Here is a 23,444-nt window from a genome sequence, read left to right as displayed (position 1 = left end):
CACCCTGCTGTCAAAAAAGAAAGGCACCTTTTTGTTTGACTCTTTAACCTTTGAGGACAGTAAAGCTGATGATGAGCTGCTACGTGTGTGAGCTTCCATGAATGTGTAGGGTTGATGCTTGGAGATTAAAATCATTGAAGGTCACAAAGCTGCTCAAACTTTCAGAGATAATCAGGCAGGTAATGCACTAAAGATTAAAAACGATCTATAGTTTCTAAGACTTGCTGTCACTCTTTCTGACTCACACAGCTGTTTGAAATGCAGTTGTGTCAGTATCTGATTGCCTGGTGAACTGCTCCAAAAAACTTCCACATGGGAAACTGCTGACCTATAAGTAATGTTATTTCTGGGAGAGCCTCCACTAGGATCTAGTGCTTCCAGGAGTGACAGAAAGAAGTATGAGATCATACTCTGAGGACATAGAACGGTAGAAGTGTCAAAAACACCTGACCTTTTCACTGATCAAATTATAATTGTGAAAAGATTACACAGCTGTGTACAAAAGGCCTGACTGTAACACTTTGCTATTTTAAGTTCAAGGGGGGGGGCGGAATATTAGTTTCTGGCATAAACAGTTTTGTACAGTTCACTCAGAGAGAGAGGCAGGTTTTTTTTGTTGTTTTTTTTTTACAAAGGAAAATCTGCTCTTGGCTTCCTGGAAAAAAAAAAAAAAAAGAAATATACATCATGGTAAAAACAAAAGCAAGGAACAAAAGTGAAATTCAGCTTGCCATAGGTGTCAACTTTTAGTTTTCCCCAGGGGTTCTCCACCCCGGCTCTGCCCTGAGGCTCTGCCCCCACAGCTCTGTCCTGGCTCTGCCTCTTGCCGTCCCCGCTCTACGCCCTTCCCCAAGGCCCCGCCCTTACTCTGCCCACTCTCCCCCAAGGTCCTTCCCTCACTCTGCCACTTCCCACCCGACTCCACACCCTCCCCGCCGTTCGCCACCCTCTCCCAAGCTGCCAAACAGCTGTGGCTGGTGGGTACTGAGGTTTTTTTTTCTGTGGGTGCTCCAGCCCTGGAGCACCCATGGAGTCTACACCTATGCAGCTTGCATTGATATTTGCTCAGGACCGCAGTGATACCTGTGCTATCACCAGAGACTATGATGACAATGAATAAGGTAGGCATGGAAAGAAGGTCTGTCAGAAGTCCCATCAGCTTCTTAAAATTCTTCCACTTTCTATTATATTCTAATTCCTGAGTGCAGCCAATTAGCTCCACCGAGGCAATGGACAAGTAATACATAGAAAGAAGAAAGGGCTCTGAAAAATCAGAAAGATAAAGTAAAACAAACCAAAATGGAAAAACTAATTAATTAGCTGTGTCAGCGAGGAGGGAGATTAAAAAATGTAAGAAATTCCCATTATCTCTGTAAGAAGGAATAAGGCAAAGAAGCTATTGCCAAACCTCTTTTCCCATGGTACTTGTGATGGGAATTAAATTGAGTCCAGTTAAAATCTGATAATTACAGTCATAGGTGTGGCTGTTGTGAGACTAGCTCCTAAAGAGGTGGTTAATTGACAATCTAAGGGAATAATTAGCCCCTGAGCCATCCACCACTGGGGCATAATATTTCTTAGATCTTGGGCACATGAACTTCATGCCAGGCCATGTCTACACCCTTTGGATGAACTTCTTATGTGCCCATCGTTTCTCTTGCAGAAACAAATTACTCTGAGTGGATTCTTCTGCTTTCAAAGCTCCATCTGAGCTTTGGCCATGAAGACCTGGTAATCCACAATGGGACAGCTCGTAACTGCGAATGGAAAATCCCTTCAGCCAAATGAAACCCAGAAAGTTCAGGATTCTGGAGCACAGTGCCATAAGTGTGACCTCTCTTCCCTCTTGCCATAGCTGCTTCCTCCTCCAGGGGATTGCGGGGAAAGTGGGGGATTTGCTCAGTGGCATCCTTGGGCAAGATGTACTATTTTTCAACTGCCCATAAGACTAGCACAGAGGTGTGAGGGGCCTGCCACACCTTCTTCACCTTCTGATCCAAAATAGGGGTTCCAGGACATGGCAACCCTATTGGCCAGGTACCTTTTGATTATGACCCCTATAAGATTCCCAGGTTGGTTTTAACAGAGGGAAACCTTATGTAAAAACAGAGAAAGGTAGGAGTCACTGCCCTGGTCTCCTCTGTAGTGGAAAGACATTTGTCCTCAAAAGAGTCATCTGTGCCAAGCAACAGCCTTCATCAATCCCTGATCCTTAGCCTCCCTCATTCAAGCAGCTGGAATTGTCCAAGTTATGAGGGTCAGGAGCATTGTAAGTGCCCTGGAAAGCATAGATACAGTTGTGCTAGAGCCCATGATGTCAGGGGTGTAGTGTGCACTGAGGCCACAGCTCCCTGTGCCAGGAGTGCTGGCTCTCAGAGTGCTAACATCAGCCTTGATGCAAAAAGCTCTCCAACTGTGCCAAAACATCCTGTGCCTGCTGATACAGGATGAAACGAATGCATCAAAGCTGGTACATTGGGCTTCAATGGTAACCTAGCAAGAATCAGACTGATGAGCACCTACTGATATTCAGAATCACCATCTCCCTGTCCTCTTCGAGCACACACATACAGGGATGAGGAAATCTACTGGCCTCATTTCTAAGCTGCTAGGAGGCAGGAGGAGGCAGGCATGTTGGGAAGCTGCTTAACTATGTCTCTTAGCACATACTGCCTCAGCCTCTTGTGTGGTGGCTCAGAGTTCAATACCATTGTCTTTCAAGTACCAAAGCTCCCAGTGCATCAAGGAGCCATTGTTTGGTGGAGCCCCCTATTTTACTAATCATGCTGCTGGGATTGAGTGTGGGGCCAGGTCTTTATTGACATGAATGATGCTGCCACTGAGTCCCAGTGATCAGAGTCTCAAGTTCTATCTTTCAAGGTTTACTGGTCCATTCTTATGCTGGATTTATAGGAGTCTCCTTGAAGCATGTCTAGGAAGACTTGGAGGTGTACGCATGTTTCCTGTTCCAAAAAGGAATGTACATACCATCAGTTCTGGAGGAAGGGGCTGATTGCTGGGCTTCATTAGGAAGTAAGATTTTTAAAATGAAGGTTTTGGAGCATGAGAAACACCCGTGCGCTTTCAGAAAGTAACACACGGGGCTCCAGGCTGAGAGAACTCATTCCTGAAGGTTTGGTGCCACGCAGCACTGAGTGGAGCTTAGGCTGTCTTGAGACGCATGGGATTCTTGTTGTAGCGTTCCCAGGCGAGCCAGGGACATTTGGCTGAGTGTTAACCTCGCCAGTGGAACTGAAATAAAACTCTATTTAAGACCTACAATGAAGGTATGCATCATTGTTCGAACTACAACGTCGTCTGAACCCCAATGACACTGCCAGGGCTGCCACAGTGGGAAAATAATAAATAAGGTGAGACAGAGAAGCCCCAAATAGGGGGCAAAGGGGCAATTTCTTTTTCAAATTGTCTAGCAGCTTAGAAATCAATTTGCTTTTCAAATTAGGAAGAAATACTGGGGGGGGGGGAAGATTTAAAGAACGAATGTAATTAATACGTGAAAAGATAAAATATCATTAAATAAATCAGGATTCATAGGCCAATAAATAAAAAAGGCCTTTAAGGAATGTTGTTTTTTTTTAAAGCACACGAACTTTTAAATAAAACTGTTATCCCTGGTTGAGTCTTTTTCCAATGGGGACTGACTTAGCAAACTGACTGGAGAGCAACCATATGCTTTTAACTGCATATGTACTTTCTACTTGGAGTTTGCGCCTTCCTTCTTACATGATTGTTGTTTAAAGCCACAGCCCTTTGTTGAAGAATGGTATTGCCCCTGCAGTTTTTACAAGCACAAATGATATTCTAGGCAATGCAGTTTAATTTCTACCTTAAGATGGTTTTGAACTGATATGTGAGTTCGGTTTGACATCATTCCAGTTTCAATGGGCTTTGACACACATTCTGCACAGCTCAGAGGAAAAGCTCTTTTTCATGAAATGTAGGTGGAAACTGGGCTAGCAACAGTATTATTTATTTGTTTTATGGTAGTGCCAAGAGACCTCAATAAGAATCAGGGCCACATAGTGCAAGGCACTGTATTCACATGTAATAAACTCAAAAGAGTTTATAATCCATATGCATGATGAGAAACAAGAAGTAGATAAAACAAACAAATGAGGGAGGGAGGAAAGATAAGGTAACTGTTCTTGTGTTCTGTGATGACTAATTGTTTAAGGTGTTTATTCTGCATCTGATTCCAACTGCCTTTATTAGAACAACAAGAGTTTCATTGTCTGCGAATTTCAGCCCTTAAAGTCACAGTTCCCACAACCATGAAACAATCATGTCTAATACAAGTAGCAGTCACAGCACACCAGCTTTCTAAGTCAACTGCATAACTAGTCTCTCTTCAACCACAGCTGAAACAGTTATCGCTAGCTTGGTTTCAAGTTCCTGGGCAGGGCCTATATTATTTATTTGTTTATTTACTTCCCTCTGGCTGAAATTACTTTTGTCAGCTTCATTCCAAGGATCTTTTCTTCTTCCCCTTGTCATGCAATTCAGGCAGGGAAAACCCCTTGTAATCCTCACTGAATGGGCCTTTTCCAGTCTGTCTAAAAACAAGCCAAAACAGTGGAAAAGAAAATCACTCCCCAGACCTTTGGAAACTAAGCAATATAATTAAAATTAATATTATCTACTTGGACATATTCTTGGCAGGCATGTAATTTTGCCTAATAAAAATAAGTTATTCTATACACACACACAAAAAGAAGAGCGGAAAGTCCCAAGGAACTTAATGGTGTGTACTTTAGTTGTGTTCCATTAGTCTTTTTTCCTTCAGGTGATGCTAAGTGGCCTTAGTAGTAAAAGATTACAGTGACTAAGATTTTTACATTTCAATTAAGGGCTGTGATTAATTAATATGTTATCTTAGTATTAATGGACTGGCAGTTTGTGACAAGCTGAAGACATAATGGCTTCCACCATTACTTTTATGATAATATATGTCAGCACTTTAATATTAATATTTCTCACATCACATCAGTGCTGCAGAAAATCACCTACTAAATAAGAAATGATTAGAAAAGGGTCTCTGGGGGAAGGACTTTCAGAAAAGAAAATACTCATTAAAGTATAAAGGAGAAAAGGGAGGAAACAGCTGGCAGACCTCCAGGTTCCGTACTTTGTCTGCTGAAATTCCTGCTTGCAGCCACTGTTTCTCCATAAACTTGCCTAACTTGTGGAAGGAAGGTGATACAGATTTACTGTGACATTCTGGGGTTCACCCAGGCTAGTAATGGATTCAGTCACTGTCTGACCTATAACCTTAGGATTCTTGTGGCTGTGAAGCTTTGGTCCAGAGCTCTGACCCAACAGCCTACCAGCAGCCCACATGCCTTACCCTGGCTTTGCCCAACCTGGGTATTGCTTGCAGGCTGACCTTAGTGCCCATCCAGCCCTGAATTCACCCCCAAATCATCCTACTGCGGTGAGCAGTCCCTCTCCCTGGACCCTCATACAGAAAGTGTTAGGTTGGCTGCCTTTACAGAGACAGAAAAATACTCTAAGCCTTCTAGAATCACACACTTTACTGAATTTACCCAGCGCTGATGATCAATAATGAATGCAAAACAAGTTTATTAACACAAGAACATGGATTAAGTGATACCAAGAAAAAAAGATAAAGGTAGAGCTGGTTATAAGCAAATACAAGTGAAAATGTGCGTCAAATTGAATCTAGCAAGATGCAGTCTTTGTTCAAGTTGGTTTCTCCTATTCCCAGTCTCCTTTCCAGCTTTTTCTGGCAGGCGTGGCCAGGACCCATCACAGAGATCAAATCACTTGATTTCTTTGTTTCCGAAGGTGAAGGATAAAGATGAAGTCTCTTTCTGTTCCTTATATCCCCAAAGGGATGTCTTTGTCTTACCAGTCAGGAAGGCCCCTGAGGATTCTGTCTCCTCTCTCTCAGATGCAGGAGCCATGTTAATTCTCTGTCTCTCACCCAGCTCCCCCCACCCCCACCCCACCAGTTTAGCTCAGTGGCTTTGTTTACCAATAATACATAAATTAAGGTAAACTAGGGTTACCATACGTCCGGTTTTTCCCGGACATGTCCGGCTTTTCCCGGACATGTCCGGCTTTTCGGCAATCAAACCCCCGTCCGGGGGGAATTGCCAAAAAGCCGAACATGTCCGGGAAAAATACCGTCCGGGCACTTCCCCTCCCGCGGCTGCTCTGCGAGTCCTCCCCTCTCAGACTTCGGCTCTGTTTAAGAGCCAAGCTGCCCGAGCCAGCCCTACCGGCTTCGGGCAGCCCCCTTGCCTCCGGACCCCAGCCGCCGGCCGGGCACTTCTCCTCCACGGCTCCAGCTGCTCTGCTCCGGCGGCTGGGGTCCGGAGGCAAGGGGGGCTGCCCGAAGCCGGTAGTGCTGGCTCAGGCAGCTTGGCTCTTAAACAGAGCCGAAGTCTGAGAGGGGAGGAACAGAGGCAGCTGGAGCCGGGGAGGAGAAGTGCCCAGCCGGCGGCGGCGCAGGGTCCGGAGGCAAGGGGGCTGCCCGAAGCCGGTAGCGCTCGGGCAGCTCGGCTCTTAAACAGAGCCGAAGAGTCAGGGGAGGAGCAGAGCCTCCGGCCGCGGCGGCTCTGCTCCTCCCCTGACTCTTCGGCTCTGTTTAAGAGCTGAGCGCTACGGGCTTCGGGCAGCCCCCATGCCTCCGGACCCTGCGCCGCCGGAGCCCGGGAGGGGAAGTGCCCGGCCGGGGGCGCAGGGTCCGGAGGCATGGGGGCTGCCCGAAGCCCGAGCGCTACCGGCTTCACGGTTTGCCGGGCAGCCTCCAGACCCTGCGCCCCCGGCTGGGCGCTTCCCCTCCCGGGCTCCAGCTGCGCTGGGGAAGCGCCGGCCAGGGGCGCAGGGTCTGGGGGCTGCCCGGCAAACCGTGAAGCCGGTAGCGCTCGGGCAGCCCTTTTCGCGTGGCTGGGAGTGGGAGGGAGGAGGGGGCGGGGTTGGGCTGGGGAAGGGGCGGAGTTGGGGCGGGGCTGGGGGTGGGAAATGGGCGGGGCCAGGGCCCCGTGGAGGGTCCTCTTTTTTTATTTGTTAAATATGGTAACCCTAGGTAAACCCAGATTCCTCTGTCTAGGACAGAACAGTTTCTCTCTTTCACCTAGGCTAGGTTGTCTGGTCTCAAACATGTTCTAGTAACATCATACATAACTAATAATTTCACACAACATTAACATATGCATTTTACAGTGATATTAGTAACCAGAATGTTATTAGCTTTCATGTGATACCTCACAAGGCATATTTTGTACAAATATTATTGTGGTAGTGTATAGGGTGTGAATATAGGGATGCCTGGTCACAATCACTTAGTAACAAACCACGTTGCATTAAATGTCCTTGAGACACTTGCTGCATCAAAAATACTCCCATTTATATTTTAGTAACATTGAGAAACGTACTAAAACATACTGTTTTAATTCAGAATCTACATATTTGTATAAGTATCTTATTATTTATTAATAAATGGAACACTTCGCATAACCTTTTATACACACCTGCTTGCTCTTTGTGGCTCCCCTTTGATTTATGGACTAACTCAACAGAACAAAAAAAACCCATGTAGTATCACAGAGAGGAGCCCAGTGGAGGAGTAAATCAGCTAAATAGTGACCCTATTTCTAGGCAACTTCTGTTCATTACATAGGTTCAGTCACATTCAGCAAAAACCACTCAAGAAACTCACGCACAGCCAAGTGAGTCACGACAAATCCTCTGAAGAAATTAGACTGGGCTTCTGTTTGTTTCTGGATCTTAGTGAAGTTCTGGTTAGAAACAACACTTCCTTTTATCCAACATAACTTATTTCTTTGGTTGCTTTTTGTCTTAGTGCTTGTCTCCCTTGCCCTGCTCCTGCAATGAGTTCTGTACTGGCAGACACCCACTGAAGTCACTGAAGGATTGAGGTATTGGTCCCTGCCCCAAAGAGCTTACAGTCTCTCTCTTTCTCCATGTCTGTAAAACTTACCACAATGGGGCCCTGATCCTAACAGACCCCTTTGGTGTAATACAAATTTTAAAATAAAAATTAATCTATATTTCCCACAGTTCCCCCTTTTCCCCCCTCACTGTGTGTTGAAGGTCAATCGATCTCTTACTAATGCACTTTTTTCTTAAATTGAATTTCATCCAAATGCACACAAGCATTTAACATAATAAGCAAGTCAGTCTGAACAAAGTAAGCATAGTACTTTAGTGGAAATAACATTGTCAGTCCTAGAAGTTTCCCAGATTTTGGCAGGAACAAATGGTCAGTGGCAAATTCGTGCTTGAAGTGTGTTATTTCATATTCTTCTTCTTTCATCTTGACTTATTTTCCAATTTATAAGGTAACAACCAGAAAATGATGGAACAGGAAAAATGACCATGTGACGTAGAGGACCAACCATAAACCATATTTAATGGCTAGTAATCAGTTAAAATGACCAATCCATGAACAACTCATCCAGTCTAGTCAGTCATTGTGCATACTTAAAATTAACAAAAGCATTTTCAGAAATCAGGATTGCCTCATGAACCGTTGGTAAACAAAAACAAAGGAATTCAGCCAGCTCAAATTGTAAGCAGGCAATTGAGATCGACTTGGCACATAACATTTAAGATTTCTCTTGATAGAAGCCCAAAATGATGTGTCAGGTTTCTAGAACTACTTGTGATTATTCCTGCCTCTCTCATTTTGAATTATTTTAGTACAGAAAGTTGTAATTATAGCCAAAGCTTTTATGGCTAGTCTTGCAAGCTTCCTGAAGATTCCCTCCACCCCTACAGGTTTCTACAGAAAGTCCTGTAGGTATGGGTACTTTTTCAATAGAGATTTATTTCTAGTTTACAAAATCTGTCCACAATTACCTCTCCTGGGCTACTGGACTAACTAAAGGATTTAAGAAAGGCTTTTGTTTATTATGTTTAGGTAGTTAGTCGGAGAGTGTCTCTTTTCCAAAAAATGTACGCCCTCTCTCAACAGCAAGACATTTACCAAAAAAAAAAAAAAAGTCTGTATTAAATTCCCAAGTGCCCACTTTCTTGTAGGGTGTATCCTGCCCATTAAATAAGGCTCTACAAGGAATTTCTTTTAAGAACTGTGCTTTTTGTCTCCCGCAAAAATAGTTCAAACTATAAGGGTCGCATTCTGGAACGTTTATAGAAAACCTAACCACTGTTACAAAATCTTATTGTTATCCACTCCAGCATCTCAATGGTGAAACTGCACCCCTATTTTAGCTAATGTTACAAATTCTTCCTTCCTCCTTTGAATGTTGCTGGAATTTTCCTGAAATTCCTCTCACTCCCCACCCCCTGAAAAACTCAACTTTAAAACCAATGGTTATTTAAAAATGAAAAATTGTTAGATGTAAAAGATTTTTTTCAGTTTCTGGTATTATATTGAATACAGGTGGTTGAAACAAGGGCCTTGCATATAGATGCTCCATAGCATAGCAGGGAAGAAAGAAAAAAATCAGCTTTGATGAAGGTGAGCTAATGCAAATGGGTGTGAACAAGGGTGTTTTTATAAATGAGTGAAGGTGCTGAATGCCAAGTAATGTTATCTCTAAGTGACTAAACATCATGACTGGAGAAACAGAGGCCTTTGTTGGCTAAATTAATAATAATTTTTCCTGTGCTTTATATTCAGAAGTGTGATCCAAATTGTCACAAAAGGGAGTCTATGATTCAGAAAACCAAAAAAACTCCAGCCAGTAATTTAGGTCCAGGATTGAGATACTCTTCCTCATGTTGGGAAGTAACTTTACACCACAAGTAGCCACATAGAAGCCAATGGGCTACAAAAAGAATAATAAATAAGAAGAATCAATGAAAAACAGTATGGAAATTCAGCCCAATTACAATCACTCCGTGTCTCTCTTTGAGAACTTCCATCTGAAGTTACACTTTCTGGCAGAAAGAGATCCTCTTCCTGTTGGGGCATGCTCACTAGAAGAGAAGCTGAAATAGATGCTGATTATCCAGAATCAACAGGTTGATCCCGTCTGTTTATGACAAACAATCCAGGCAATTTACTAATGGGCCAAGGATGTTGTGTTCCCCAAAGTCAATCTTAAGTCCCATGCCCGTATGATTACCACCTGTCACACTATCCATACTATTATCAAGAATTGTACAAGTGGAAGAATACTTTAATTCTATTTCTTGAAGAAAATATTTAAAGAGTATTCACTTAAGATCTCAGCATGTATTTTTTAACCCATAGAGTTGCTTAAAGACTGGTTTTCAAAAGGCTGGTAAACAGAAATCAAGAGTCAAATTCAAGTTAAATCCCACAAAATCTGTTTTAGCTAAACCAGGGGTTCTCAAGTTAGGCATATTGACACCTAGAAGGACACAAGCAGGTGTCAAGGGGTCATTTCCAACCATCCCTTCTCATAGTCCAAAATGAAAGAAGAGTCACACCAGGATTTGGGTATGGAAAAGGGAGTCTCATTATGGAAAAAGTTGAGAATCACCAGGACCTAAGTGATCTCCTTGTTTGCTCACCAGGAACATGAATAATGTTAAAGAATTAACATTCTTTAATGTTAATTAAAGGGGGGGAGGGATAGCTCAGTGGTTTGAGCATTGGCCTGCTAAACCCAGGGTTGTGAGTTCAATCCTTGAGGGGGCCACTTGGGGATCTGGGGCAAAATCAGTACTTGGTCCTGCTAGTGAAGGCAGGGGGCTGGACTCGATGACCTTTCAAGGTCCCTTCCAGTTCTAGGAGATGGGATATCTCCATTAATTAGAATTAACATGAGAAACTCCTAATACAATAAAAAGAACAGGAGTACTTGTGGCACCTTAGAGACTAACAAATTTATTAGAGCATAAGCTTTCGTGGGCTACAGCCCACTTCTTCGGATGCATATAGAAGAAGTGGGCTGTAGCCCACGAAAGCTTATGCTCTAATAAATTTGTTAGTCTCTAAGGTGCCACAAGTACTCCTGTTCTTTTTGCGGATACAGACTAACACGGCTGCTACTCTGAAACCTGTCCTAATACAATATAAGATATGTCATTATCCCCAGTTAAAATCAACTTCAGTACTACTGACCTTTGCCTGAGGCATGGCTTATGCTTTAACTTTAAATGATAAACTCTGCATGCTAGTGATGACACCTTTTTTGGGGAGTAACGCCAACTGAAGAATTCAAAATGGAGCTTTCTGCACTTCCTTTCAGAGGGCCTGAATCTTCACTGCCTTGCACTTTGGGAAGTCACTTGCACCTCTGCAAAATGGCTGTAAAACATAACTATTCAGATTTGGTAGCATTTTTACACCTCTTTTTCGCTCACTGGGCACAGATGTAAATGATTACAAAATTGCAAGGCAGTGGAGAATCTGATCCCGTACATCTCAGGCAAGTCCACACTTCAAAATTAAGTCTACGTAAGTTATTTTGACATACAGCCACTGTAGTAATTAAATTGATTTTTTTATGTCCACACTACATTCCTTCTGTTGGCAAAGCACGTCCTCAAAAGGAATGCTTCCACCGATTTAACTGTCAGTGTGGGGCACTGACAGTCTGCGGAGCCCCACCGCGTGCGGCTGACAGCCCGGGCACCTTCTGTTCTAAAAGAAAGGACTCTAAAGTGCCTTTAAAGTTTTATTTTTAAACCTCCTCATAGTCAGTTCAGTTCTGAGATATCATTCCAGTTCCACAACTGTTTAAAACATAGTTGGTCAAATAATTTAAAAAATTGGAGTTTAAAATGCAAAGATTTGGGCTTTAAGAGCACTAAAAATAAAGATGATTCATCATTAATTTGGCATAAACTGAATCTACATTTTTCTTTTTATTTACTATTCTTTGATGGATGAGTGTTGTAAAGGTAAGCAGCAGAGGACAAATTCTCCATTACAGTTAATGGACAGTATATGCAGACCATAGGTAGAGAGTGGGAATGGGTAGACAGCTAAAGAACTAATGAGTCAAAATAAATAATGAATAATCAAAAAATTTTCTCAGTTCTGAGACTAGCCAAGATTAAATGCAAATGGCATTAAAAGCTGGTAACAATCAATTATGCTGTTTAAATTCCCCTCCCATTCACCCCATAAGCCTATGTTGTACTTTGCATGTCCTGGAATGATAAATGAAAATTCAGCTGAATGCTTTAATGGCTACCATCATTCTCTGAATGGCAGGCTCTGAACTGCATATTATGCAGCCCACAAAGATTTACTGGAAATCAACCATTAATATAAATGTACCCAAGATCCCAACAGTCTGGAGGGATGGTTCCTGGCATGTATCAACACACTGCAGCCCAGGTGTATGGTGAGGTGATCTGTTTTTCAAAATGAGAAGTGGGCAGAACTGTTTCAGAGAAGTTTGGATACCTCCAAACACTAAAGTGTAACTCTTCTACCTGGTGTCAGTCCCTGGGGCCCAGTTCAGCAACAGGTCTCAGGGACCTCTCTTCAAATAAATATAGTGTATGGCTCAAGTACTCACCTAAAATGTTATCCACTCCCAAGATTTAGGAATTTAAAAATATGGCATCCTTTCCAGGTGTCTCTTCCCCATTCACAAGTGCACAGGAGTCCTTGGGAATATGAAACCACAAACACCTTTTATCTGGGAAACACAAAATAACCATATACTTACATAAATATAAAAATAAGCAAATCCCAATATATCACAAGAATGGCTGACCCCCACCGTCACAATTATTAGTTGTTCTGTTTATTGAGGCCTAGAACTCTTATGCACAAGAAAGTTCCCACCCACTTACAGACTCATTCACAAAGCCAAACAGACTAAGTGGTGGTCAGGTGTGTCAAGGGTGGCTTCTCTCCACTTGTCTTCTCCAGTCCAACATCAAAGCCCACACATGCATCTACTTGGTCTGGCTCCACTAGCTCAGCTGCTGCCTACTCCAGATGAGGAACTCAACTCCTCCACCACTGGTCCAATCCACAAAGTAATCTGTACATAGGGTTCACAACCTATGGGAAGGAAACCCAGAGCAAAGAAGAACCCTTAAGGATCTTAGACAGAGTCCTCTGGTCTCCTCTGTTTCTGGCACAGAGGGCTGGGCTGGCTTGGCTCCACCAACTAGGGGGTCTGAGGTGGCTCCTCCCCATCAGGCTCAGAGGGAGGCCAATCTGCCTCACTACACTAACATTCAGTTCATAAAATGTGACATCTGCTGCTAATTTCCATCATCAGGTTCCTGCTTATGCTTAGAAAAGAAAATGAAGCTTGGCACAAAAGAATGTAAGATCAAAAGCAAGCTGGTATCAAAATCTCTGTGGACCAGTTGTCAAATGACCTTTAGTGTATCAATCACTCATGGAAATCTCTTGGAGTAATTTACAGTAATAGCATAGAATGTATTTTACCTCACAAATCTCTAAAAGCCCCAGATTCATTTAGATCTACAAACCACTATATTCTCTTGGTGCTGGATATCTGATTGAGATCTCTAAACCACCAAATTGTTTGGGTTCTGGATATCTGTTCCCCCATTAAGAATTACTTCACTTAATTTCGTGCATCACTTTGGTAGTTCATCAGAGCCGCTTGAGCTAAAAGGTGCTCAAGAGGTGCTTGAGCCAAATGGAGTGCCCACAACTCTGGAATTTATTTTCCTGACTGGTATGACAGCTCAAAATGGCTCACTTTTAGCTTGGTACAAGGCCTTTTTCTCAAGCTTTGGCCTAAATGAAGGGGGAAGGGTATATGGTTATTTACTTTGCTTCTAAGAAAAATCTTTTTCTTTCTGCTTTCGGTTTAAAATAGTAAAGACCAAAGACTGTGTACATCTGTAGACTTAGGGAGAATGCTAATTCTTTTAAGTATACATTGCCAAATAGTAGATATCTTCATTCAAAAGAGCATCTCAATTTGCATGTGAAGTGGCATAACCACAAAACCCCAAATACAACCAAGGAATGGAAATGGATTCAAGGCCCTGGTCTGGTGGCATAAAAGAGCTGTAACTGGCTCAATCTGGTCCCCCAGGAACGTAAGTTCTCCAGTTGGTGTAGAGTGTCAGGAATGACTCCGTACCCTCCCTCTCATAGACTCCAGTACAGGGTGTGTGTAACAACAGTATGGCTGGAGGGAGTGGAATGTGGCTGTGTAACAGCTATTCTCAGCTGCCAGATGGCCCCTTCGAGGCTGTTGCAGCCAAATGTAGTTTAGAGCAGCCCTGAGGTTGCTCCAAACTATGCCATGGCTGAAGCAAGAATCCGGGGCTGCGAGGATGACTTAAAGCAATCTTTGCCCTGCCCACCTTGGATGGTACAGTAAGTGGATCCAGCTCCACTCATAAAATCAATTGATAAGAGGTCTACCTGATTTGCATAAGAAAATGTTTCTTGCATGTATGTATTCCAGTTTATCTAAACATGCAAATGATTGCACACACAAAATTAGGGATCAAAGGTAGAGGACATACTGAACTCTCCTTGAAGACTTGATCCTCATTGTTAAGTGAGTGAATGTTTTTTACTGCACTGATATAAAGCAATACTGGAGGATTCCAGAAAATGGCATCAAGGTCTCTTTAGACCTAAAATGGTTAGAGTGAAAGAAAGCAGAACCATGAAAGGAACAACTGCTGGAGCCAGTGGTAGTTAGTTGCAGCCTATAGTATAATAACGCTGCATCTGCTACGAAAGCTGAAACTTTCTAGCTGCAGCAAGCGTCAAATACCAGTTTCCTGAATTAAGCTGCACACAGAGGGATGTCCAGGAAAGGATGGAAGAAAAGAAAAAGTCCACAGCTCAGCTAAGAAATATTTACCCCTCTGCTCTCTTTTCATTGCTTTCTTTCCATGTTTATCCGTCACGCTATGGCAATGATGTTGTATGCTACTAGCCAACACCAGATGTATTCCTAGACAGACGTTTCTGAATGATTTTTCCAGCTACTGAATACCTAAGGTCTGATTCTCCATTGCCTTGCATATTGTGTGGCCATTTACTTATGTGCAGAGTGGGTATAAAATGCTACCACCATCACAAGGGAATGAAGAATTCTGATTTGGTAGTATTTTACATCCACTTTGCACAGTTGTAAATACATGACTGCACAAAAGGCACGGCAGTGGAAAATCAAGTCCACTAAATTTGGTTGTTGGTGTTATTGTTTGTTTTTTGGAGATATAATTTTTTGGGCAGCATACAAGGAAGGTTGGGTTACCCCAATATACTGGTACCTTGGCTATCAATGTAAGGATTTCAAACCCAGGCCAAATCTAATCATAAGCCAAAGAGATGTACTGACAGCTTTAATATAATGGGAATTAGATACCCTATTGGGGGCATACTGAGATGTCGAGCTACTGAGATTGCAATGTAATTTTTTTTTATCTGACATATCAGTTAGCTGAAGTTCAGACTTATAGCCTTTGACAATAGGATCAATATAAAGCATGAAAATTTTCAAAACTCCAGTATCTATTGCCTGTCTACCTTTATTTTTTTAATAAGCAGCTCGATTTCCCTTAAAGCTGTTAACAATCAAGAGAAACAAATTGCATTGCCTTTGAAGTGCCTGAAAATGATCACTGGTATTAACATCTCCAAGATATGGACACTTTTAATACCATTTCCCAATTTGTGCCTGAAAGCTTAGTGAACAATGAAAGCCCACATTAATGAACACAGCCTTTCAATTAAAAAAAAAACCAGAGTCCAAGTCTTTCTTTAGCTCTTCATAAATTATACTAGTTTCTTTGTCATTGCTTTCACATTCAGAGAGAATGTGAATATCTTGTGATAGTAAAGAAGGGGCAACATTAGACTGTAATCAGTATAAATTAAGCGGACCACAAATTCTCGGCTGGGGGGAGGATGTAAGCAGAGTCAGGATGAGCTCTACCCTGACATCTGGTGGTGAATTGTGGCGAGTGTGGAAAAGAACTTCAAGGGCTGATCTTTAAAAAGCAACAGAGGGTCCTGTGGCACCTTTAAGACTAACAGAAGTATTGGGAGCATAAGCTTTCGTGGGTAAGAACCTCACTTCTTCAGATGCAAGTAATGGAAATCTCCAGAGGCAGGTATAAATCAGTATGGAGATAACGAGGTTATTTCAATCAGGGAGGGTGAGGTGCTCTGCTAGCAGTTGAGGTGTGAACACCAAGGGAGGAGAAACTGCTTCTGTAGTTGGATAGCCATTCACAGTCTTTGTTTAATCCTGATCTGATGGTGTCAAATTTGCAAATGAACTGATCAAGGGCTGATCTTGTTTGCATAAGCACACCCACCCTGCCTAGCATAAGCCCAGGGCAGCCCAAAATGGTCACTTTGGCTGCTGTGTGATCCCCAGTTTCTCTGTTATTGGGGCAGGAGGAATAAAGTGTTGTTACCCTGATTATGTGAATCAAGGACAATGAAACTGTTTTATGACAGAGGATCTCACCATCAACTAAGTAGCACTCGCTAGACAAGGGACATGGGTTCCAAAACCCAGTGAATTGAGAGAGGTTGGGGACAGGTATGTGTACGTGATGGTATAGGCCCCTTTTGAGGGCCTGGAACACCAATTGCACTGCCTTCTCTCTCCACTGTTGAATAGCAGAGCTAATTTTGATTCCATTAAGAGTCTAGCTAGAGACTGCTGAGCTGAATTCACTTTGGGCCAATGGTGCACCAGCACTGGGGCTCCCCTACTACAAACTGAAATCACTAAAAGAGCTAAAATTACTGAGCTGAGGTCACTGAGTGCTGTGTTAACTAGTGGGGGAGCCTGAAGATATATTGCTAAGCGGCTGGCAGAGCAGAGCAGTTTGTGGGACGGTTGGAGCGGAACGTGGAGTGGAGCAGTTTGCGGGGACAGCTAGAGCGGTTCATGGGATGGCTGGTGGAGTGGAGCGGCTGGCAGTGCGGAGCAGTTTGTGGGACGGTTGGAGTGGCCCACGGAACAGCGAGCGGAGCGAAGCAGTTTGCGGGGACGGCTGGAGCGGCTCACGGGACGGCTGGTGGAGTGGAGCCATTCATGGTGAAGGCTGCAGCAGAACTCCACGGAGAGGCGGGGCAGTCGGCCCCGGACCACGTAAGGTGCCCCCTAACACCCCGTGTGCGCGCCCCCCCATTTCCACCAGGCTGGCAGGGGTAAGACTCTGCAGATAAACTTTTGAACTCTGGGGCAGCACTGACCAGGGACAGAGACTTTTGGATTTGTTGGACTTTGGGGTGATTGGACTTAAGACCCTGAGGGGAAAAGGACACTGCCAAACTTACTTGGAGGTGGGTCTTTTGCTCATGGTTTGTGTTATGAATCCTGTTTGTGGTGTTTCCCCAACATAATGCCGCATTGTTTCCCTCTTTTATTAAAAGACTTTTTGCTACACTCAGACTCCGTGCTTGCGAGAGGGGAAGTATTGCCTCCTAGAGGCGCCCGGGGGGTGGTATGTAATTGTCCCAGGTCACTGGGTGGGGGCTCGAGCCAGTGTTGCATTGCGTTATTAAAACGGAACCCCTAGATACTGAACCCGGCCCTTGTTGCTGCCAACTCAGAGGGGCAGAAGGGTTACAGAAAGATCATAAAAGATCCAGCAGTGAAGGTGCACTTCAAACTTCAATTAATCAATAGATGTGAAAAATTAAAGACATTGATGGATGACATCGAAGAACAATGGCAGTTTTTCAAAGAAGCAAGTGTGGATGCAGCCCAGATTACAGTGGGCGCAAGAATATCTAAGAAAGAAAAATGGCTCCAACCAAACATATGGAGAATTGTGGAAGAGAGGAAGGAATTAAAGAAGAGAATTCAACAAGAACAAGATAGCAGTAAAAAAGCTATTCTGCAGACAAAGACAAGGAAGTTAAAAGATCAGCCAGAACAGATAAGAGAGAATGGATGGAAAATAAAAAAAGAGAAGTTGACGAGGTATGTAAGACAAGGGATTCTAAAAAGCTTTTTCTAGTGTCTAAACAACTGACATCACAATTCTTAAACTGCTGTGGCATTGTGCAGGCTTGATATGGTATTATTTTAACCACAGAGGCAGGACAGAGAGCGCATTGGATGGAGAATTTCCAGGCTGTGCTTAACCAGCCAGAGCCATTAACAACACATTGAGAGTTGTGAAGAAATAGACTTGCCTACATCACTAGAACTAATTGCCTTTGAGGAAATAATAAGGCTATAAGCCATCTGAAGTGAGGTAAAGGACCAGGCTATGATAAGATAGATGTTGAAATGTTAAAGCTGGGGAGGAAGTGATGGTGAGTTACATATAGGGTGACCAGATGTCCCGATTTTATAGGGACAGTCCCGATTTTTGGGTCTTTTTCTTATATAGGCTCCTATTACCCCCACCCCCTGTCCTGATTTTTCACACTTGCTGTCTGGTCACCCTAGTTACATATGCAGGTAGTACAGAATGGTTTGTGGAAAGATCTGTCCTAAAGATTAGAAAAGAAGTGTTATTTGCAAAATCCCTAAAAAATGGGGAACCAATTATTTGTGATAACTGGAGAGGTGCGACACTGCTATTGTTACTCAGGGTTTTCTGAACCCGAAACTATGGTAACTAGTCTTTGTGTTCCAGGCAGTATCAGGACATAAATCAATGGGGACACAGCTCCTCCATCTGATGAATGAAAGCACTCGTGTGTACCAATCACCAAAAATCCTTGTTTTTATTGAGTCTACAGCACACATCCAAAATAGCAATAGTATACAACACCCCATATATAGTTACCCAAAGTTTGAGATGGTGTTGAGTGGTCAGCAGCAGGTTTCCAGTGGCCTGCCTTCCTCCTAACCACTGGGGAGTTGGATGCCGGTCTCCTAGCTCCTCTCCAATTTCTTCTAAGCTTCCCCAAATTACACAATCTCTTTTATAAATTTCTCAAAACAAAGCACACAACTCACAATACCCCTAGTGGATTAACAATTTCCCTAGCAACAGCAAAACACAACTCTACTTATCAGTACAGCAACTCCAAGCAAGAAACTCACAGACCCAGCTACCCAGATCCAAGATCAGCTATCTACCTTCCCTTCCATTCACATGAATATGTCACTTTATCTATTCTTATTAGCAACACTGTGCAGCTATTTTGTCTGCCTAAGCAAAGACCAAATCATTCCTGACTATGTAGTGTCCTCGCTTCCAGCTTATGGTGGCAGAGTACACAAAATGGCTGCAGTTATGTCAAGTCCAGGTTACATCAGGTCCAGTTCTCTCATATCACTACCTCTGCCTGGAAAAGTGCTTCGCATTCTCATTTTGAATAGGATGAAAACTGCTATTCATAAAGTACTCCGGGAAGGACAGGCTGGATTTCAATCTGGTAGATCATATTCTGACCAGATTTTCACCTTGAGAAGACTTTTTGAGACAGGCTTAAAATACCAGCAGAAGATGGTTTTTAACTTCCTTGATTTTACAAAAGCATTTGATAGTGTCCACAGAGAAGCCCTCTGGACAATCTTGAGACACTATGGAATTCCAGCAAAGACTGTCAATTTGATAAAAGCTTTATACGGCAAGTCTGTGTGCTGCATTAGGACAGCGAGTGGAGACACCGAAGAGTTTAAGATTGTTATTGGTGTAAGGCAAGGTTGAGTATTATCTCCCCGCTTCTCTTCTGCATTGCAATAGACAGTGTGATGAGAAGAGTGACAGCTGCTGCAGAGGACACTGGTATTATTTGGGCAAGAGCTAAGCTTTGAGATTTACCTTTTGCAGATGATATAGTCATACTGGATACTTGAGCAAAAAAGCAGAAGTGGCCAAAGTGGGACTTCATTTCAGTACACAGAAGACTAAGATCATGGAGACAGGAGAGAATTCTGTCCATACTGGTGAATATCTTGATTGATGGAGAAGAGTATGAAAGAGCTGCAGACTTCATCTATCTTGGAAATACAATAAATGCTAATGGCCAGCACATGAAAAAAAAAAGTGAAGACAAGCATCGGCAGAGCCAGTGGATCATTTTCCCATTTGTCAGACATTTGGAAGAGTAAAAACATACATCTATACACTAAAATGAGATTGCACAACCCTATTGTCCTCCCAACACTATTTGACAGCTCAGAAATGTGGCAGATGGTGGAAGCACACAACAGAAAGCTGAATGCACTCCAACAGCATTGTTTAAGAATAATTGTGGGAATTCATTGGAGAGAACGTGTAACCAGTGTGAAAGTGTTGCGCTGCAAAGGTCAGCAGACTGCAGACTCAATAATCGGACAGAGACAGCTATTATGGTTTGGCCATGTCATCAGGCTACCACATAAAGGCAGCCCAAGGTGTCACACCCCAATGGCCCCCTCCCCGTAGGGAATCCCCCGGGAAGGTAGATCAGCATTGTATATTGCTAATGCTGTTGCAAGCATCGCAAAGCATTTTAGGGAGGGTCAAAGGTGTGTGAGTGGAGGGTTTCTTTGTAGGTCACAAGAGGCCGAAAGGGGGGGGAGAAGAAAAAAAAAAGAGCAGGAACGGGTAACTCAACGCTGCAGATAACAAGATCAGTTCAAAGCTAAGACGCTGGCCACTGCCCAAGAACACCGCTCGCAGCCGAAACTGGCTAACAGCCAAGAAAGACAGGGGCCTGAAAGTTGCTCAAGCGGCCATGAAAAACCAAGTACACAGACCTGCACCTGCAGGACAGCAAAACCAGCCGAGAGGAAAACAAAGCCCAGAGCTGCAGAGGCTGAAAACACAAACAAAACAACAAGAGTAGGAGCCAGCCAGGCATCCCTAAAGTTGGGATGTTTTGGGAAAAGGAAAAAGACTGCAGCAAGCATGTTTGGACTAGTACAAAAAGCACCAGGAACAGAGGGTCCTGGACGAAACCACTCCCAAAGGAGCCCAGGACTTAAAATCCTCCTGAAAGCTAAAGCAATTCGGAGATTACAGTGGATCCCCCAGACAATCTGGGCCCAGGGCAAGAACTCCCATCCACCCCTCCCCCACTCTTCTTCTTACGTTACACCCAGGCCTGGCCAGCTGTGGGTCAGGCATGTGTAAGTATGAAACTGGGTTAGGGCTTGGGGCTCTATTGCTTTCTTTCTTCCCCTGAGTGACGTGGGACTGTTCCCAGCACTCTCTGCTGTTATTTTATTATTTTATCAATAAAGCTTTAAAATTCAGACACGTGGTGTGCCTCATCATCTCCTCCCCAGAAAGATCCTGTGGTCCCAACCTAACCAACTGTGGGCCCAGGCAGATGGTAAAAAATCTGTAACAAAAGTAGATCTAAGACTGGATCCCACCTGGAGGGAACAGAAAGCCCAGAGGACAAAATATGACCTAATCAAAAAGGATGTTGCCATTATGAAGATAACTTATGATGAAGTCCAACGTCTTGCTCTGGACAGGGAGCAATGGGAAAAATGGGTTGTCTCATTGCCACTAGGCACAGGAGATTTTAAAGCTAAAAAGCTCTATTAGGACTGAACAAATTAATCTCCATGAGCAATCAGGGTCTATTCAACAGCCTTGGGCAAGGGTCCAATAACTGAAGAACCTAAAGTCTCTTCACTCCAGGTATGTTTACATTCACTGCCAAGACTAACAGAAATCACAAAGTGATGCATCTCTTCACTCCATGGAAGTTTATACTATTGACGGACACAGCATGCTCAAAGAGAAAAGTCAATGAAAAAGTCTTTAGGAAACAGATTGATCTCACACCCTCACTCATTCACTCAAAAAGGAACACATCTATTCTGTGTCTTTTTGACCAGTATGGAAATTAAACTACTCTGTCACTACCTAGAAGTGCTGCCTTCATGTAAGGTTTAAGGCATACTGGTGGGTGGATGAAAGAAGCTTGCATTCCTGCTGCCCACACTGTATTCATTCCGTGGATGTTGTGACATTTTCACAAGCATTAAAATCAGTGCAAAAAATAGTATCTAATAGAACACTGTACCGCAGCGTAGAAAATAATAGAAGTGGCATACATTAAATATGCTACACAGCCTACAGTGGTGACATATCTGCCAATTAGCTTGTTTACTATGGGTTAAAATTAATTCTCAGTAAAAGACTGTCCTTTGAACGTAGTATTTTTCTTGAACTGCTTTTCATCATTTTAAGCCATGTAGATCCCACCATGAATTTGCTTTATCTCCTAACAGTTTACTGAATTGTGCCCTGGCACTGTTCTGTCATTTTGCCTTTTTGTGTGGGGTGGGGGTTGGGGGAAGGGAGGTTCTGTATGCCCTGAAGAGCATTATCATGGTTTTCAGTGGAAAGCTGCAATCTAATCTTACATAGCAATGAACATCACGTTGAATTCCTGGCACTGTAATACCTACAGTGTTCATTTGCCTCATTTTTATGTTGATCTCAAGCTCATCCTCTTATAAAAAATGAAGAGATCAGCAAATATTCAAGATATTTTTATCAGCATTAAACAGTCATTGTATTCAATTTTCTCTTTCATTATGCATACCGCATTACCCATTTAATCCCAAACAAATACACTCATAGTTATTGTGGAGCGAGAGTTTATGGAGATCCTGAAGTTCCTGTACCTATCTATGGAATGCATAATACATCAGGGAGGACTTACCAATGAGTGCTTTGTTCTATGGATAAATTACAAGTAGGGATGAGTCTATGCCTGAACCCAGACCTGAACATTCCAAACCACTGGGAAATTCTTACTGGATGAGGATCCAAATTTTGCATCTGGCCTCTCTGTACAATAGGTGAAATCAGAAGCCCATATCGGAACACCTGAAACTTTGGGAAAGTTGGAATCTAGATCCAGTTCTGAACTTTGCAGAAAGTGCCATTTTCTATTTGGATCCAATAGGCTCCAATTAAATTATCTCACTAAGAGGCTTAAATTAGGCATAAATGTTTTATTACGAGGGGCTTTAAAAACTCTCACTTGTTTTGCTCTTATTTTTTAAATCACATCGATTCAAAGGTTGAAATGTTAGAGAACTGAGAATCGATGAATAAGTTATGAAACACACTGAGGAGAAGAAAGTGCAGAAATACAAATCAGAATTCCAGCTCTAACTGTGAAGGACATTTCATGTTGCACTCACCCTGTCTCTGCGGATATATTTTAAATAGGCCATCAACACAGGTTTTTCTTAAAAGACTGTTCCCTCCCCCTTTTATCATAACTAAGCATTGAGTTAATATTTTGAGTCCTGTGTTCAAATCCAATTTAAAAGGGTGGTTGCCCTGTCAGTTCTTTGAGCCTCTTTTGTTTAAAAAAATGGCCCTCCCTTGAAGAAAGGCAGGCAGGGGGGCTAGGGACCAGCAATTAGGGATTTGCATCTCTAGGTGGATGCAGTCGGGACAGTCACCCTCCCAAATGCCAGAGTTGCGGAGAAGGAACAGGGAGAGGTACAGTTGGTTTCATTGCCTCTGCAAAATGACTACTTGGGTCTGATCTCCTCCACAACCTTCTTCATTATAAGCAGGACTGCCACCATTATTCTTCTCAATGCTCAGAAAGCCTTTTGAACTACCAAGAGCAGGTGAGG

This window comes from Emys orbicularis, chromosome 3, assembly GCF_028017835.1.
Source record: "Emys orbicularis isolate rEmyOrb1 chromosome 3, rEmyOrb1.hap1, whole genome shotgun sequence".
Taxonomy (NCBI): domain Eukaryota; kingdom Metazoa; phylum Chordata; order Testudines; family Emydidae; genus Emys; species Emys orbicularis.
Note: the sequence above shows the minus strand (reverse complement) of the source record.